Source organism: Aedes aegypti, chromosome 1 (assembly GCF_002204515.2).
Source record: "Aedes aegypti strain LVP_AGWG chromosome 1, AaegL5.0 Primary Assembly, whole genome shotgun sequence".
NCBI lineage: Eukaryota > Metazoa > Arthropoda > Insecta > Diptera > Culicidae > Aedes > Aedes aegypti.
This window is the reverse complement of record NC_035107.1, coordinates 246,698,175-246,718,242: the sequence shown is the minus strand read 5'-3', so window position 1 is coordinate 246,718,242 and position 20,068 is coordinate 246,698,175. Positions and strand designations below refer to the sequence as shown.

Sequence of the window (20,068 nt, the reverse complement as noted above, 5' to 3'; positions counted from 1 at the left end):
TGTACGAAGCAATGAAGAGCAATGGGAACATGGTCTTCTAACGAAAACTATTAGACTGCTTCGTGCAACGTTAGATGATTCGAATCAAGTATTCTTCTTCTTTCTGGCGTTACGTCCCAACTGGGACAAAGCCTGCTGCTCAGATTCTTATGAGCACTTCCACAGTTATTAACTGAGAGCTTTCTTTGCCGATTGACCATTTTTGCATGTGTATATCGTGTGGCAGGTACGAAGATACTCTATGCCCTGGGAATCGAGAAAATTTCCTTTACGAAAAGATCCTCGACCAGCGGGATTCGAACCCACGACCATGGTCATGCTGAATAGCTGCGCGTTCACCGCTACGGCTATCTGGGACCCATTCGAATCAAGTATAGGGGTTGCGAATGACCTTACATGGATTGAAGCAGAAAGCTTCCAAACCTTTAAAATAGTGAACCAAGTTTCCCAGAGATCAAAAGGTCTGCTACTAATCCTGTGATCTATAAACTTTGTAACATTTCTCCCATGGCTTTGAAGCCTGACCTGTAACATAGAAAGTTTCATGATTTCGTACAGAAAATACCAATTCATGAGTTCGCGAAATATGTTCACTTCTAAGAAGTATGCTTTTGCTAGAGAGAGTTACCACGTCCCATTACCGGAATAGCTCCATCCAGATTGGGAGCGTTTTCATTCGCAACACAAAAAAAACGTCACCATTGCCAACTTCTGCATTCGCTGAAAAGATCGGTTGATGTGATGGACACCGCGACGTTGGAAGAAGACGCACGGTGCCGCGGCGGTTTTCCACATTCAAAATCCACTTCACGCTCCATTTTGAAAGCCACACACCGACTCGGCATGCATATGAGGGATTCCACGGAGGCATGCAAGTCGATTCTGATCGACCATTTCAAAAATATCTGAAACTTTGCACAGTTTTTCAGTTCCATCTAAATCGTCATTTTCCGATATCAAATCTTCAAGTTGAGTCACGACTAACTTTTCAAAAGGGTGTATGTGAAAATGGTTCAAAAATATTCAAAAAGCTGCACAGCAAAACGGTTCGTTCGATTGTTAGACAACTAAAGAAACAAAGTTAGACAACTAAATAAAGATTCCAAAAAAAATACACACAGTAAAAAAAATTTTGTTTTGCATTTAAAAACATCATTTTTGTCACAAAAACTCAAATATCTCAAAACCCTATCGGAATACCAACGTAATTTTTTGAGGGAAAACGGTCCATTATATTAGCTATCTACCATAAAAATTTGGTGATGGTAAGCCAATAAACAAAAAAGTTATGACATTTCAAATATTTCACAAATTTGACACTTAGTGAAAAAAAAATTTTTTTTCATTGTTAATTTTTTTGAGGACCGCAGTTTGTTGCTGAATTTTTTGTTAAGGGTACCACATGAGGTTAACAAGTTGTTTTCATGATATTTTATTTAATTATTCATAACTATTATAGCATCTATTAGAAAGTTAGACGCGATCCAGTGTTGTGATCTAAAGTCTTGATAGTGTCATATTTTTTATTGTACGTAACTGAAGAAAAATTCTCTCAATAGTGTTGAAACCTTTTGATAAAAGAAACCTATAAGAAATCTAATATTGAAGACAAAAGCTACAAAAAAAGTTTTCTATACAGGTATACGACTAGTTTACCTGCAAAAAGTTTACCTCGTAGAGAACAAGGCGGGTCTATACCCAGGTGATCTAGTATACGTAAAGCAGGTCGGTTTTCTCGGCGCTGGTTTTCTCCACAAAGTTAAAATCTGATTACACCTGGGTATAGACCCGCCTTGGTAGAGAATAGACTTTGTTAATCATATTTGGGAGAAAGCGAGTAACTTCAACAACATCAAAAACATGATAGGTACATACTATGAACATACTCACGAAAAAGCTTAAAATATACTACCACTATGGTTATAAAAGATTTAATTGTAAAATTTTTCTTCAGTCAAGCAAACGACACCAAACTAGTCAGTAAAAACTTAAAAGTGATTTTTTTTATTAAAATCTAACGAGCAACAAGAAAAAAAGTGTTCGAAAGAGCCTCGAAATCTCACCGAAAGCACCATAGATAAACTGAAAGCGGCTGGTTATGCTCCAATGTCCACATTGAATACAAATTTACGCATTTGTACGTCCTGCCGTTTAAACGTTGACAAACGGGCAATCTGTACATCATCGGTGGATCAGGTTGCAGAAAGTTCGTAAACAACAACAACTGAGGAATTACTAGATGCACCGACAACAACTGAGGAGTTACCAGAAGTACCAAGTGCAGATAGTCTTGCCACGGTACCATCAGCGACATCTGTTTCAACAAATCAATCAGAAGATGAGTGCATCCAGAAGGTCAAGAATAAAAGTGACTCCGATTAAATGGACGAAGATGGGTTACGTCAATTATCCCGAGAAAAAATACCGTGAAATCAACGAAGTTGTACGAAGAAACCTCTTCAAATTAGGACCTGAGGATGTGGAAAATACAGACTACGATGAGGTAATTATGAATATGAAGGAAAGGTTCTCGGTTCTCGAATCTAGCCACGACCAGGTAAGAAAAATTATTGATTTTGTCGATGCTGCCAAGCTCGTGGTCTATTCAAGACGCCATTGATGAGTTCAAAACCAATAGAAATATAGCAAAAGAGGCAAAACAATTCAAAAATAACTGTCTTGCAACCAAAAATGTTAGGTCGAGTACTTCATTAACAGATGAGACAAAAGAAAAAATAATTCAATATTTTGAAGACGATGAAGTAAGTAGAGCTATGCCTGGCCAAAAAGATTATGTATCTGTAAAAAAGATGGAAAGCGTCAAGCAATCCAAAAACGATTAATGATGACTACTTTGAAAGAAGCGTATACACGCTTCAAGGAAATTAACGAAAATATTAAGGTAGGTTTTTCCTCATTTGCAAGCCTTCGTCCAAGGCAATGCAAGCTTCTATCCAATTCAGGAACACATAATGTTTGTGTGTGCACAACACACGAAAATATTAACCTAATCTTACATAGTTTGAATAGAATCAATTTATCAAAGGATATTAAAATGTTAACTGGTAGTCTTTTGTGTGAAAGTACAACATCAAATTGCTATCTACGATCTTGTTCGGATTGTCCAGATTCTTCATCATTGGAAAATACTTTATTCGCTGAGTTTGAAGAAAATTATATTGATCAGTTATCATTTGAGCAATGGGTGACCACGGATAGGTGTGACCTAGAAACTATTGTAAAACCTGTAGATGAGTTTGTGTCATTTTTTTGCTTGAAATTAGAAAGTTTAATTCCTCACGACTTTATTAAAACAGAGCAATCCCACTTTTTAAAAAATACGAAAAATACATTACAAGATGGTGAATTTTTAGTCATTTGTGATTTTTCTGAAAACTATAGCTTTGTATTGCAAAATGAAGTGCAGTCCCATCACTGGAACGTACAACAAGCTACAATTCATCCATTAGTTATTTATTTCAATGGAAGTACGCAAATTGAACATTTTAGTTTTATTGTAATTTCCGAAGATTTAAGACACGACTCAGTATCTGTAAATTTGTTCATTGCAGGGTGGCCACCAAATTTTGATTTTGAAATTCCCGCTTTTTTCCCGGTTTTCCCGGTATATTTTCCATAATTTTCCCGGTTTTTTAATATTTTTTTCAACGACTCTCATAGGCTTTTTCCATTTGAAAAATCGTTTCTATGAGAAGCACGGCAACATTTTTTTGGATACCGGTTTCATTTTTTTTTAGTTTAGTTTCGATAGTAATTTGATTGTTTATCAATAGTTTCATTATTGGAACATTGTTTGGAACATTAGATTGTTCTAATCTATCTAGAATCTCATTCTGAAAACTATGACATAGTATAGTATTCATCAGATTAGATTTGTCTCGCGTTCGTTCAATGGAGCTCTGGAGCTATCCATCATGGGAAAGACATGGTTAATTGTTTAATTTTAATGTTATTTGATTCATATTTACCAACAATATGCCCTTTACGCCAAACTTCGATTTTTCAAGTTCAAGTTTTAAGATCTAAAGAACCTGACAAGCGTACGCGTTGAAAATTTTATGGATAGGTTGAATTCACCCATCTACCCTCTCGTAATGCTTTTTGTATGGATATTCTATACATTTTATATTAGCTGTAACAGCTTGATCGTAATTAAAATCGTAAATGAGCCCTTATTGAAAACTTTGTCATTTAGTTAACTAGTGACATATTTAAAGCTTTTATAAATAAAGGCTTGTTTCCAAGATTAGTTGTGGTATCCAGCAATTACAGAAGAGTGCTAAACCAATCTGCAATAAGTAATTGAACTTTGATTCAAAACGTCGAGTAAACAAAGTTAGAGAAAAGTTAAAAAACATTAGCCCTGACAGTGCGAGAACAAAAATTCAAAAATTATTTTGAAACATTGCTAAGAGAAGAGGGAAACATTTTTAAGGAATATGGTGTAGTTTAGTAGAAATTAAATCATTAATGTTTGAAAGAAATTTGTTCAAAATTGAGAATGCTTCATGGCAATACCATCAAGCATGACTACTTCATATAACTTATTTTGGAGGTTAGTTTGTAGATTACAGCTTGAAGATGATTGTTCAAAACGATTTTCCCGGTGATCTTCTCAAATTCCCGGTTTTTCCCGTCTTTTTCCCGATGGATTCAAATTCCCGTCTTTTTCCCGCTTTTCCCGTTTTTCCCGGTTCGGTGGCCACCCTGTCATTGCCAAAATGATTAACTTTTTACGCGTTGATAAGGATAAAGAAATCAGAAAGATATATTTCATGTCTGATGGAGCAGCATCGCAGTACAAAAACCGTAAGAATTTTTCGAGCCTATGTCAATTTAAATCAAAGTACGGAATTGATGCAGAATGGCATTTCTTTGCTACGTCACATGGCAAAGGTCCTTGTGATGCTATTGGAGGAACCATAAAGCGCATGGCCACAAGAGCAAGTTTAGCCAAAGAACGTGAGCATCCAATTAAAACTGCAAAATAACTATTTAATTGGGCGAATCGCAGAAAAGAAGAAGATTTAACAAAATTATCATTTAGTTTTACTACTACTGAAGAGTACGAATTAACGGCATCAGAGCTCAGCGAGCAATATAATAACGCGAAAACGATCCAAGGAACCCAAAAATTTCACTGTTTCATTCCATTGTCAGAAAATAAAATTAAAGCAAAACTATACTCGAACTGTACTGATAATGATGCAAAAGTGTTCGATATTGTAAAAAAAAAATGAATAACAATAAATAAATAAATAAGTATTAATAAAATGTTTTCATGATCTCATAACGCATACCCAAATCCAAAACTTTTAAAGTTTATATATAACATTTAGAAACTCATCGATCATACTCTAAAAAAAAATATCCTGGTAAAAAAAAAAATATTTTCGTGTAATCTGTTAATTCATTTTAATTTATACATATATACATATACATATAATATTTATACATATACATAATATTTATACATATAATATACACAATACTAATGAATACATGAAAACGACTTCACGCAAGGCCCTTAACAATAAAATCAGCAACAAACTGCGGTTTCCGTAATAATTTACAACGAAAAAAAATTTTTTTTTTCTACTAAATGTGAAAATTGTGACATGTTTGAAATGTCATAACTTTTTTGTTTATTGGTTTACCATCACCAAATTTTTATGGTAGATAGCTAATATAATGGACCGTTTTCCCTCAAAAAATTACGTTGGTATTCCGATAGGGTTTTGAGATATTTGAGTTTTTGTGTCAAAAATTATGTTTTTTAATGCAAAAAAAAATTTTTTTTTACTGTGTGTATTTGTTTTGGAATCTTTATTTAGTTGTCTAACTTTGTTTCTTTAGTTGTCTAACAATCGAACGAACCGTTTTTGCTGTGCAGCTTTTTGAATATTTTTGAACCATTTTCACATACACCCTTTTGAAAAGTTAGTCGTGACTCAACTTGAAGATTTGATATCGGAAAATGACGATTTAGATGGAACTGGAAAACTGTGCAAAGTTTCAGCTCAATAGAAAAAAATGAATTAAAAAATTTACCAAATTTTGGTGCTGTTGCTTGGAATCACTCATATACCTTCTTTTCGAGAAGGTTACAATTTCTGTTTTTGTGCCCTTCCACCGAATGCGAGCAACTGACTGGATGGAAGCGGCCTAAGCATACACGGTGTTGACCTACCTTTGCTTCCAAACTGCTTGGCGCGGGAGAAGGGGGTTCATGGTGACAACGGACGGAGTGCGGTTGAACTTCACCAGTCAGCAGAACCGCCGCCAAGTCAATTTAATCTATCCGACTCCATCGCATGAATATATAACCGCAACGTGCTCTCTGCTCAGTGCACCATGCTCTCTTGGCTTCGTCTTCTTCGCAGACGTTTTTCCAGTTGTTGTTGTGGTTTTTGCTTTTTCGGGTTTCCTTTTCCTTTTTGCCATTGAGAAGCCGGTTTGCAGCCGGTCGTCGTCATCGCCACCTCCTCGCCGCTCCAACCCGTCTCCAGCGAGCTCAACAACAAAACACTCGTTCAAAAGCTACCATCGCATCTCGCATCCATCCAACCGTGAACAAGTTGCAGAAATGGTTTCAACTCGGCGACAGCACAAAGAAAAGCAAGAATGGGCCAGCAGGAAAAAAACCAAACTGGGGTGAGTCCTTTCTTGGGTGAGTGCGAAATTTATTTTGTGTACACGTCATGCCACACATAAGTACGACTACTTAGGGAAAGGATTTTTTTCTCAACGAGTTACGGTCGAATGATTGGAGAAGCTCGTTCACGCCGAGAAAGTGACCCCATTCAGCAGAAGCGGTCGCGCGGTTCACCAATCTTGCATCTTGGACCGCCAAAAAGGCAAGACTTCGCTGTCGTTGGCCTGGAGACAGTTGAAACTCTTGGTACTGCGTAGGAGGATAAGTCGTACATACTTTTTAATTATGGCTGCTGCTCGGGTAGTCTTCTGTCTTGTTGAGCTTGGATTTCAACGCCATGGACGGTGAAGACGGTGGTGGACGACTGCTTGGACTGGTTCGTGGACAGTTCATTGCCAAGTATGGTCGAGAAAGGCGAACCGACCGAGCATTCGAATTTGGAGACCAGTCAAGCAGTGCGTGGGCTGAAGTGAACGGACATCATGCTCTTGCCATTATGAATTGGATTTATCATTCGTCTTCGGTACGAATGGAGCGGAATGGATTTGTCATGGAAAATGTAGGGAGATGACAATGCATGCACGCTAAATCAAATTATTCGTTTTACGATAGTTCCACTCAGAGTGAGATCTTTGAAAGACACATTATAAGTTGCAGTTGTAGTACCATGCCCACACAGTTACGGATCACCCACAGTGACGGATCACTTTGGCGTTCAACATCGGATAACTCGCTCAAAACATAAACGTTGACGTAAAACATATTTTTCCCATGTTATACTATTTGTCTTCTAGCATTTGTAAAGTCAAGCACAATATTCAACCGCTTAATAACGGTGTATTTAACAAATGTTTAGTTGGTACCACACAGCTATCATTATATGGTCGTTTTCTGTAAGAAGTGCCGTCAGCATTCATAAGCTCCCACAAGTGGTAAAATTCATATGTTATAGTATAAAACATGCTCGTTCGCTTCGATTTAGTGTGAATTCATCTTTAGAAACCAGTTTTCTTGATTGTTGATTCTAAATACCGAATATTAGCACTTCTAACTAGTGATCCATAATATGGACCAGGAAATGATTGTTTACCACGGTTATGGATCACTACCAAAGAATGTAGATTTCTACCATTTTAAGCATTGGATTCGACATTTTCAGACAATAGCACTAAGGATAAAACTAATACAACATCAAGGTTGGTAAATTTCATTTTTTAGCAGACAAAAATGGGTGGAAAACTTGGTGTGGAGCGAAAACAGTTCATGCCTCAGTTACTACAATGCTATGCAGTATATCACAAAAAAGGACATTTTACCCTTGTTTCCAGCTCTAACAATGCTATTTTTTGCAGTAATATGTGACACATTGTTAACTTTCACCAAATCATGCAATACAGATGTATTGAGTTTAAAATCTCTTGGTTTTGCGCACTGATCCGTAATACAGTCAGTGACATAAGTTAGTAACCAAATGCTGTTTTTCCATACAAAATGCCCAAGTTTGGGCTGCTGTATCTCAGCTTCTGGTAGTCCGAATTTGCTGAAATTTGGATGACGAACTAAAAATAACTTGAAGTTTTGCCTGTACGGAAATTATTACATTGCAGTCATTTTTCATTGAGTTTCAGAGGGTTGTTCAAAGACAAAAGTAAGTAACCGAGAGACTTTTTAATTTAATTCGAAAACGGTGAGTCGTGGAAAGTTGGTGTGTTCTGTAAATTTGTGTGACTTTTGAAATTGAACAACTATGTGAAACAGACCAACAGCCCACAACTTACCGTTTTAGAATTAAATTACAAAGTCTCTTGGTTACTTACTTTTGTCTTTGAACAACCCTCTGAAACTCTATGTAAAATGACTGCAATGTAATAATTCCCATACAGGCAAAACTTCAAGTTATTTGCAGTTCGTCATCCAAATTTCAGCCTATTCGAACTACCAGAAGCTGAGGTACAGCACCCCAAACTTAGGCATTTTGTATGGAAGAACAGTATTTGGTTACTAACTTATGTCACTGACTGTATGTCACAATTTGATCCATAATATGAAAATTGATCCATAATATGGTTTTCAGAAACCGATGCAATTTTTAATTTTTATGTAATCCTATGTAAATATTACACTCAAAACAGTTTACTAACCGAAGTTCCAATTTGAAACGATTCAATTCGTGCTTTTCAATTACAATTTTACGTTTTCCATGTCGTTTTATTGAATTTTATAGGTTGGACTCCACACTATTTGATCCATAACTGTGGGGTCATGGTATTTCGTATCCAAATTTTAATAAATATTTTGAGAGTTTTTGAGACAACTGTATCGCGAGATGCACTTTTGATTCCTCACGAAAATTTTGATGGATTTTTCAAGAAATTATTGGCAGAATTTTATAAATTATTTGGCAGACTATAGATGTGATCTACGTGTTGTCAACTCCTTGCAAAATTGTAGTATTTTAATGTAGCTAACTATGGACAAAATAGTGTCAAAACAAGACGTAAAACATTTTCTTCCATAAAAGCTGTATTGGTAGACTCACACTCAAATCTCAATCACTGAGTTCTCTTGCGAGAGCAAACTCATTTGAGATCTGCTTCGCCTGATTCACGCATGAGATTTTGATGGAAAATCAATTGCTCACGCTCATGCCGTCAAAAATGATTTAACCATAAAACCCAACAGAAACCTGTCTAAACCCAGTGCTATTGTTTACATCAGAGAGGGACAAACTTATCCAATTTTTGGAGCGAATCGTAAGTCACTAACTCACAAAAGTGAGTCGACTTTTTTAATCGATTAAGTGACTCATTTAGTGAAATAATATTAAACCATGTAGTTCACGTTACAAACGAAAATCATTACAAATATTGACTAAAAACATTATTATTAAACAATTAAAACATTTCTGGTATATAAGGCTATTTTTTTTTAAAAAGAAACGTGATTCGTTCACTCATTTTCGAGAGATGAATCTTTTGAATGACTCATGAGTGAGTGGCCCATCTCAAATTTACATGAGAAAGGTTTGTTAGGGGCCCAGATAGCCGTAGCGGTAAACGCGCAGCTATTCAGCATGACCATGCTGAGGGTCGTGGGTTCGAATCCCGCTGGTCGAGGATCTTTTCGCAAAGGAAATGTTCTCGATTCCCAGGGCATAGAGTACACGGAGACGGAATTCAACTCAATTTTGGGTTGTTTCAACGCAATTCCGTAGTTGAGCCCAATAACTCAATTTTGGCTAAATTTCCAAGGTCCCCACTAGGTAGTTTGGCTTTAGTTCCATTAGAAAAATATACTCAATTTTGGGTTGATTTAACGCAAAATTGAGTTCTTTCGACCCAAACATAAGAAAAGTTGCATTTACCCAAATTTGGCTTATTGGGCCAAAGTACCCCCATTGGGTAGATGCAGCTCTCTCTATTTTTGACAACATTCGTGTGGGAGAAAGAGAAAACCGAGAGATTTTGGGTTGAAACTATAATCGATATACTTCATTTTGGGTAAAGTAAACTCAAACATTAGGTAAAAATATTTCTCCGTGTACCTTTGTACCTGCCACACGATATACACATGCAAAAATGGTCAATCGGCAAAGAAAGCTCTCAGTTAATAACTGTGGCAGGCTGCAGGCTTTGTCCCAGATGGGACGTAACGCCACAAAGAAGAAGAAGAGAAAGGTTTGTTCTAGCATGAGTGCTTTACGTAAAAAAACCGTCGATGCATAAGCCAATACAATGAGTCAAACGAATGTGCCAACTCATAGAAGATATTTTGGCTATCGATTTGCGTCAGCTACAACTCAGGCGTGAAAAATCTCAAACATTAGATATGAGAAGTTGAGATTTTCGAAACGGTGTATATGAGAACTGCTCTCAACTTTTTCGTAGATCTATAACTAGGGACAATGGAAATTCGCGGCAAAATTCTTGAAATTTGCGGGTGATCAAGGCGATAACTTCAAAATTTCGCGCTCCCATACTTTTGGTCATATTTCACACAAAAATACACGAACATACATATATGTGTATATTTCGCGGAATTTCAATAAATGTAGTCTTACAATTTTAGATGATAAGTTTGATATGTGTGTAATGTTAAATTTAAAACAAAAGTAGCAAGCCAGAAAAAAAAATCAGGTTAATCCTAAATTATAAACTTTTTTGTTTTTTTGAACTTCGACTTCAAGATAAATGAACCATTTTCATAATTAATAGCTGGAATTTACTGTGATTTCAATATATATTCTTCAATTTTAATTTATTTCGCGGGATTTCCTAAATTTTGCGGATTTCACGGATTCCGCGAAAATAAGACACAAGGCGTATTTTAAAGGATCTTTGTAATTTAACGCTTTTGAGATCATCCCTAGACCTAATATGATAATGCTGAATCATTTGTTGTTTTCTGGCATTTGAAAAACTGAACACATCATGAGATTCTGTTTATCGTTTTCTGCTTACTTACTTTACTTTTACTGGCGCTACGTCCATCAAGACATAACCTGCGCCACAATGTTACGCCAACAAACTGGGTCTAAAGCCACTGGTCTCCAGTTTCTTGATCGTTCCACACTTTCAATATCTTGCTCCACTTGGTCAAACCACCTAGCTCGTTGCGCCTCTCTTTATCTTGTGCCGGCCGTATTTGAAATAAAAGTTATTTTTGCGGGATTGTTGTCAGGCATTCTCACAACGTGTTCCGCTCAGCTTTCGTTCAAAAACTCCTAGCGCTTACAGGCCCTTTTCGAGCATTGTACAAGTATAATGCCCGTAGAGGACTTCTAGTCTTATCAGTGTCTGTACATGGTACAATTAGTACGGAAGTGATGTTTACTAAACCGCAAAGTCTTGTGACGTCCGTAGAAAGCATGGTTTCCGGCAATGATGCGACTTCGAATTTCTTTGCTTCAGGACCAATGATCCAAGGTACATAAATTCGTCTGCCAATGCGAGCTGTATCGCGCTCGATTCCTCCAGCGAGCAGATAATTCGTCTACGACGTATTTACCCTAAATCCAACTCTGTCTGCACTGCTTCACATTTCAACCTGGTTAACTGTTCAGTAATTAACTGGAACGGTTTTTCCGACAATTTCTACGTCGTCAGCGAAACAGATGAACTGACTGGATTTATTGAAGATCGTGCCCCGCATTTCCATAGCTCTTCGCGGTCGTTGGTATCATACTTAGGGCGCTTTGAAATCGATAAATAGGTGGTGCACAGGAACTTGATATTCGCGACACTTTAGGAAGATCTGTCGCCATATAAAGATTTGGTCCGTTGTCGATCACCCGTCCACGAAACCGGCTTGATAACTTCCCACAAATCTGCCTGCTAGCGGCGATGATCTGGGAAATCACTTTATAGGCTGCCTTAAGGGGCGATCCATTAACTACGTAAGACAATTTTCGGGGTTTTTCAACCCCTCTCCCCCCATGGTAAGATTTTTTGTATGGAAATTAAAAATAAATTGTATGGCGCGTAAGAAATCTCAAACCCCCCCTTCCCCCATAAACCCTTACATAATTAATGGACAGCCCCTAAGAAGAGTGATCGCTCGATAGTTCTCACATTCTAACTTGTCACCAGTGTTGTTCAGACTCATTTCCCCGAAAATAACATTTTCCGAACTACGAAGCCACGAACTACTACAACCATGCTCTATCCTCCTAAGATAGAAAAGCAGATGGTTAAGCTTGAGTACTGCACACAAAATCGATCAATTTTGGTCCCAGAGAGCCACAATTCAAGTTTCGGTGAAATGAAATGAGTGAGTGAGTGAGTGCGAATCATTTCACCGAAACATGAATTGCGGCCCACCAAGATCGAAACTGTCGGATCCCATGTGTAACACTCAAGCCCAACCACCTCCCCCTCCATCTCAGGAATACAACGCACAGTTATAACAGTTCATGGCTTCACAATTCGAATTTCGGGGAAATGAGTCTGGTCAACACTGCTTGTCACCCCTCTTGTATATTGGGTATATTATTCTACTATCACTCCTCCGGTAGCTGTTCTGTATCCCAGAGAAGAATACATCTGCATCTCCACAATCACCACGGGAAGATTTTTACTAGTGAGGGAGGGAAAAATCACCATTGGTTGGTGATACGATCCATGGATAAGGAGGAAAAATACGACACTCACTTAAAACTAGTTTTGCATTTTTGTCTGATGATGGAAAATTTTTGGTAGATGATTTAAAAGATAATACGTCCACATCCATAATGTCATGCTCTCAAAAGATGTTTTTAGTAATCGCGAAAGAGGAAAATATATGTATACTTAAATTATATAGAACAGGAATAATGCCGACACTTTTAGTGACGAACTATACATAGTTTTTTTTTAAGTCATACAAAAGTGATGTTGTCATGAAAAAAATGTGTTCTCATAGGCATGGAACGAGCTCACCAGTTGAGTTTGTATTCCATCGTCGACTGAACTAGGATATCTTTTCGCACTCGCACAACGCGAACCGCGAAACTTCTCAGCGCCCCAAAAACGAACCGTCTTGCTTGGGCTTTCCGAAGTACTATCTGTTTATCATGTCAGTACAATGAGAGAAGAAACAAGTTTTATCATCGCTATCTCTATGGGGCTCTCATTCGATGCTGTTATTTATCAAGCTTGTTACAACTTGTGAAACATTGCCGATCATGGACCGATACTTTGAACGTGCTTCGAAATCAAATGAAAGCGAATTCTGCAATGCCTGCTTTTGACTTATTCGTAGAAAGATACTTGACCTTTTTTTTCCGATTAAACCTTCGTCGGTTATTTAGTAAGCCTCCAATAAGATCAATGATGGCTGCCATATGACAAATTCCATGCGAGATAACTGCACACTTAATTTAGAATGGACTCTCAGGACATAAAAGCCGATTTGATAGTTAAGTCTCGTTTAAAATTAGAAAACTAAGCTTCGCACAGCCGAGCTCGTGAAAAAAATCTAATTGTGTGTATTTCTGATGAGATGTTCTATGGTATCTACCTAGGAATATTGAAAACAACATTTCTTTTCTAATTATTTTTATTCTTTTTCCTTGCAAAATGCACACCTCATTTTTAACAGATTGCAGATAAGATCCTGTAGGCTGCCCACTTGTCCCATGTTCTACACAAGCCATAAGGATCACGAAACAAATATGCGTAGAACGGCAGTTTACCTTGGTTGATATTTTGTGAATTTCTTCTAAAGTAATTGGCGGATATCTTGTGATCTTGAATGATTTCTCGGTAAACGCTTCAACATCTCTGAGGAAATATTGTTCTCAAGAATTGTCTATAGATTCTGTCTTATATCTCATGCAAACAGTTTTTGTTATCCTTGGAGGAAATGATGTCTTCCTCTTGCAAAAATTTCGTATAATTTATTGAATAAGTTGGTGGCAAAATTCAGCGGAATTTTAAGTATTGTTTTCAAGACCGTTGCAGATTTACTGGTAAAATCAGGCAAAAATTGTTCAGTAAAAAATAAGAAAATGTGTTCCTAATGGAATACCCAGATTTATGGCAAAGCACTTCGAGCGTCTCCAAAAATATCGGCAGAAAATTTTGTAAGGAAAATCATAAGTAGTTCATTGATATTGTTTTCAATGAGTTTCCAAAAATGTTTACAAACAAAACTTATATACCTACAAGAAATTTCAAGAAATCACTTTTTATATTATAAAGCCATCATATAACAAAATTTTATCAACATACAGGTTATATATTTTAAAACTAACATAAACCGTAGCCGAACCTGCGCTTTATATTGGTATATGAAACTAATATATTTTTGTAACTAAAATATTTATCGATTGAAGCTGGAATCAAACCCCAACTTCAAACCGCCTGAGAGCCAAACGATAATAACTGCATAGTAACCCGAGCAGAAGCGAAGTTCTGACCATCAAATCGAGATATTGATTTGATTGACATAAGAGATAAAAGATCTGAAGGTAATATCTAAATTTTATTCCTGGAACTTCTAAGCCATATCAAAATTTGATGTTTGCAGATCAAATGAATAGCTCGCTGATATTGGTTAGATCTTAGAAAAGCTAAATATGATATGCTAATGATATTCTAGGAGTAAATTTTAGATATCATTTTCAGATCTTTTATCTCTTATATCTATCAAGTTAATATCACTTTTAGATGTCCATATCAAAATTAGCTATTGCTGAGCTTTTTTCACCTGCTCGGGAAGTGAATGTTCTTAAATTTCGCGGAAATTCAATATTTAACGTACACTTTCTCGAATTATTGATCGGTCTCCAACTTCTGCAGCAAATACCTAATCGAAAATTATTTGCAGCTTGAATCAATCAATTAATTTGATTCGCTTCCCCGTACACGTCTGCCATTCCTTCCGCTAAAAATGGTAAACCCAAAGTACACGGTATCCATTTCCAGCAACCACCCATCACCCGAGGAAACAGACCGGAGTTGGGCAAAAATGCCAACGCAATGTCTTTAGAAATTGCGGCACAAATCTCTCCGCGTGCCACCCACCGGGTCCTCCCTCCATAATGGTCGTTGGAACCGTTAAGGTAAAGGTGCATCGAAGCTAAACCTCACATTTTCAAGAGAACTAGACAACCGTCCACACTGAAAATTCGATCGATTAGTCACCACCAGCAAGTGACCAATCGATCAATTTTTCAGCGCGAATGGTTGTCGGGTTCTCCATATATGCGCTCTTCAAAATTCTAAGTTTGGCTTCGATGCATCTTCACCTTAATCCCTGCCTTGGATTCGTTTTCCTCGGTTCCCATCTTTTCATTCATATCGGTTCGGATTGAAAGGCCGAATAAAATTGCTGTCCCCTCTTAGTCGTCTTTCCCCACGCCAATGAAAATACGAAGGAGTAACAACAAATTAAGGACACATACAAAACTTTAATGAAAGTCGACGGCTTTAACTCGGAGCCGGCGGCCTGAGGAAAGGGAATGTCGTCGCGATGGCATGACAACAGTGAAGGGGGAGACAGGAGACGTCGAGGTAAAAGGTCCCAGAAAGGCGTGGTTGGAAGAGCGATGGCAAAACCTGACGTCAGTTGGATTTTCCGGCGGGGGATGGGGTCAGTGGGAACGAAGGAAAAACGATGGGAGTGATCCACCTTTTGGACGGTGCTTAATTAACTCAAGAGCAATATTGCGAGCTTCATTAGGGTTTTGGAATTTTTGAAGTAAAACTACAGGTTTTGCTCTAACTGGAAAGTCCACATATGACGAGTACAGATTGGTTTTAGATTTCATAGAATTTTCGTTTTTCAAGTAAGTTCAGGAGAACCCAAACTTCGGTACGATACACCATACTGAGGGGTGAACCCAAACTTTTGCACGATGACTTGAATGACTGTTTCATTGATTTTGACTAGTTATCAGATTTTATGTTTTTAGGGGCTGAACCCAAACTTATGTACGGGAGTGTATATGAGATATTCTAGGTTTGCCGAGAGTTAAGGTCAGATTATCTACAAGATCTAGAAGTAGCCATAAGTACTAATTATGAGCCCTAAAGTAGCGTTATAAATGCATACATCCCTAATGATAGCACTACAAATGCCTACACGCCTAATAACAACCCTTCCTCTGTATATAAACCCTATTACTGCAACATTAATGCTTCTATGCCTGATGGATACAAGCATTAAATAAGCACTATATTGGCTCTATTTTCGCATATTCGCATGACAGATATACAGTTATAAATCTTTTTTTTTTTTTTTAACTAGTTCGTTTATTTGGGGCTCAAATGCGTGTAACGCTTTACGGAGCCGAAGTTCATTTTTGTACTATTTACAATTTATTTACTTTTTCATTATCAAAGTTAGTATGGGATGGAGCCAGGGTACTCGTGGCAACTCGAGGTTAATGGTCACAATTTTGAAAGGGAAGGACATGGTAAGGATTGGGTTTAGGGTTCTCTGCAGCTCATCCGGGAGGTATAGCGTGGTAGCTCTATTGTCGTGTCATGGCGTTGGTACCAATTTCTTGCCGGTATTCGTCTGCCGGATGGCCAGGATCCTCAATCCAACACAAAAGGGACAACACAGAGAAAAAAAAAACTGGAGAAGAGAACACAAGAGAATTAAACTTTTATACAAGACAAGCGAAGGAAATCGTAAATTGCGACCATATAAGTTATAAATCTTCTCACTATTACAATCGACGATGTTATGAAGGGGAGATGTTATGGTTGGTCTCTTTGCTCCCCAACAATATTCAGCTTTTGTGGCCACGTACGTAGCTTTTGTGCCCCTAAAACCGGGCGAAAACAACTGACGTTTCTAACGTTGTCTTATATTAGCATTAATGAAACACAGAGAAACACGGTCTTTGCATTATAATGGCACGCTGTTTGGCCTTTTCTGGCATTATGATTCGTTCCAACAAGTCTGAAGGCTATTCTACTGGTCATGCTTTTCTAGATATATAAGAAGCATTCAACAGAATTTGGCATGAAGGTTTGATTATAAAATTAAAAAAAAATCGTTATTTTTTCAACATACATACATACATACATTAGAATAATCCACAGTTATCTGTGAAATCGTACACTTAAAGTTACTTATCAGAAATCCAAGTCTGAAAGCTTTTTGGAATTATTAAGATAATTATGTATTTTTACGTGTTTCGTTTTTGAAAAAGTATGTTAGACCAAATTCCGTCCCACAATATAGCTTAGATTTGCCAAAGATCGCAAACCTTTTCCCCAGTTTCGGAATCGTAAGAAATGAAAAGACAATTTCATTGCTTGCAGCAGCAGTACAACCACCCAGAAGTAGGTCCCGGGACAAACGTTGCTGCCTCCGAATCTGGTCTTGTCGCTTGGTCTCCGGTGTGGTGAACAGCTATCAACGACGTCTCCCTTTTTTTTTTTTGAAGGGATTTCCATGGGTACCTACGTACATATACACAGTGTCAGTGGCAGCAAGATAAATACCAGCTGAAGAAAGCACAATTTTCAGTTCAGATGTGTGTCCTCTTCGAAGCGGTGGCCTCCATCCTCATCGTCCTTCGTACTTCGTTAAATCTCTACGGCAGACGAAGGACGCAAGGTGGCGGCCAGAGGAAAGACGGAAAATCCGAAATACGTAGCGAGCATTCTTATTTGATTTCATCCTCTTCAGTCCCCTCTCTTTTTCGTCTTGTTTCATTTTTTGAGTCACATGTTTCGACTGGCTTCCTTAATTTTGTTGCGGAACAATTCCAAGGAAACCGAACTTTTTTTTCTTTGATTTTTTGTTGGTAGACTTTGTCGTCAGAACAGTCATATCAGCAGCGGAGCTATTATCCGGTGTATGGATGGGAGAGGGGTTGATTCACGAACAGAAATCGGCAAACAACAGCAGAAATCGGCGATGAGCATGAAACAGCAATTTCATGTCATTGCTGATCTGGAATCTGCTTGAGCGTGAGGAAATACGATTTCATTGGGACATGGTTTGATCTGAGACGAGACTCGCGAAGACGGTCTTCTTTTTCTGTGATTACTGAGTTTTTTCTTATTCCATTTTGCGTTTATACCAATGATGCACGAGTAGATTGCGTTTGCATCACACCGAATCATAAATAGCCTTTTGAGTGAAATTTGATGGCAGCAAACGTAGCAGGCATTAGAAATAACTAATCTTATGTTGAGATTAATCAGCAACTTTGGAAAAAACAGCTCCGGTGACTGAGGTTTTCACTCACATTTCATTTTGAATACAATACTTTTCACGTTCGCAGCCATAAAATCGGTGGGCTGCATTTGACGTTTCGTGGCAGTGGAATCTGGGCTGCATATGACGTTGATATTTTGCCTCTTCGCGACTCTCTCTCTCAGGGTTTGATGATTGAAGACCAAACATATGTCACAGACATTTTAGTCACTTTAATAGAGCTAAAAGTCTGTGGAGGAAATCCGAAATTGACTGTTAATGTACTCTCTTACAGCTGAGATTCATTCTTGCTGCATCTTTATAAAGCTTTTCTAGCTGGATAACAGTTTGTAAAGCCAGACAACAAGTTGTATGAATCTACTTCATATTCCAAAAATTTGAACAAACAAAATTATTCAATTTTTGTTGACTTTTCGTACTGGTAAGGAGTAATAATACTTCTTTGCAATTGCTCATCGTAATAGGCTGTTTTTCATCACGCAAATCTCTTAAGAAACGTCCACTGCACTGAATTATGCAGTGTCGTAAGAGTCATTACGCAACTAGTTTGAGTTGCGTAATGAGTCATAACACAACATTTTTTTGAAATTGCCAAATAATGGTGAATGTTGGCCTACCCCATTAGGCCAGCGCGTTAGTCTATAACCGTAATCTCTATATTGTCCGCAACCTTGCGAGCAAGTCCACAGCTTGGTAGTATGGATGAGGAGTGACAGGTACGCGCCCTGTCACCAGGTGAGTCGACAGATCAGGCAGAAAGACAAACCATTGTACAATACAAGTTAAAAGGCGTGGACTTGATTCTTAGTTAAAGCAGATTAAACACTAGTGAAAATAACTTAAAATTGAACTTAAAACTAGTGAAACAAAGGAGAAACTTAGTATCTATTATATACATGCAGAATTGGTAAGATTATCTACTTAAAATAGCTTAATTTGATATTAAAGTTATACTTACTAACTAGGTAACCTACATTACTACGAGCTACATCTAAACGAACATTAACAGTGCAGTGCCCATAACGGTAAGACAGATTTGCTAATTTCCCTAAAATATCAAAATACTAGTTGTAATGTTGTGAACATAAAACTTAAATCACTAGATTGTGCTGAGGTCACTATATACCCTCGAAAGTTGCCTACATCAAAGCGCAAATTACGGAATTCGAACTCATAAGACTGAAAGGTTAGGAAAATAGACATTTGACCGACATCAGACTGACATTTGAGCAGGAAAGGGAACTAAACGTAAGTAAAATTACTGAAAAACTTATTTTCCTAAAACACAAACATAAAAATTTGAACCCTCTGAAATGGGATACAGAGGTTCACCTAACGCACTCCACGTAGCACACAACCAATATGAATTATTGAAACCAAGATAAGAACTTATGTAAGAATTCGTGTATCATTCCATAGGAAAATTATATCCTCCCCTGACAACGGATCCAGAGTTTTTATTTTCGTTCCGGAGAATTATAATTTCGGAAATTCCCGTTGGATTAAATCCAACAATATATAATTTTCGTTTATTACGAATTATCACTTCGCGAGAATGTCAAGTCGTGGTTCGAAGTCCGACGGAAAAGGTAGTAAAGTGAGTGGAAAGAGCGATCGGCAAAGGGCCAATAATAGTGAAGTGGTTGATAATGTGGAAAACGATGATGTGGTAGTGGTGGTGGAAGAGATGGAAAAGACCGTCGATGGACACACCTGCAGGAGATGTAGAGG

At 37.6% G+C, this 20,068-nt stretch overlaps 1 protein-coding gene and 1 long non-coding RNA gene across 7 annotated transcripts in view; one reads left to right on the top strand and one right to left on the bottom strand.

Annotated features, from left to right (window-relative positions):
• The window catches only part of LOC5566474 (C-terminal-binding protein), a 249,527-nt gene that overhangs the window by 176,770 nt on the left and 52,689 nt on the right, over positions 1-20,068 (bottom strand). The gene's annotated exons all lie outside the window — the stretch shown is intronic.
• On the top strand, positions 18,932-19,708 carry LOC110674061. Its single transcript, XR_002498611.1, has 2 exons — positions 18,932-19,244; positions 19,303-19,708. It is a non-coding gene; the product is annotated as an uncharacterized LOC110674061 (long non-coding RNA).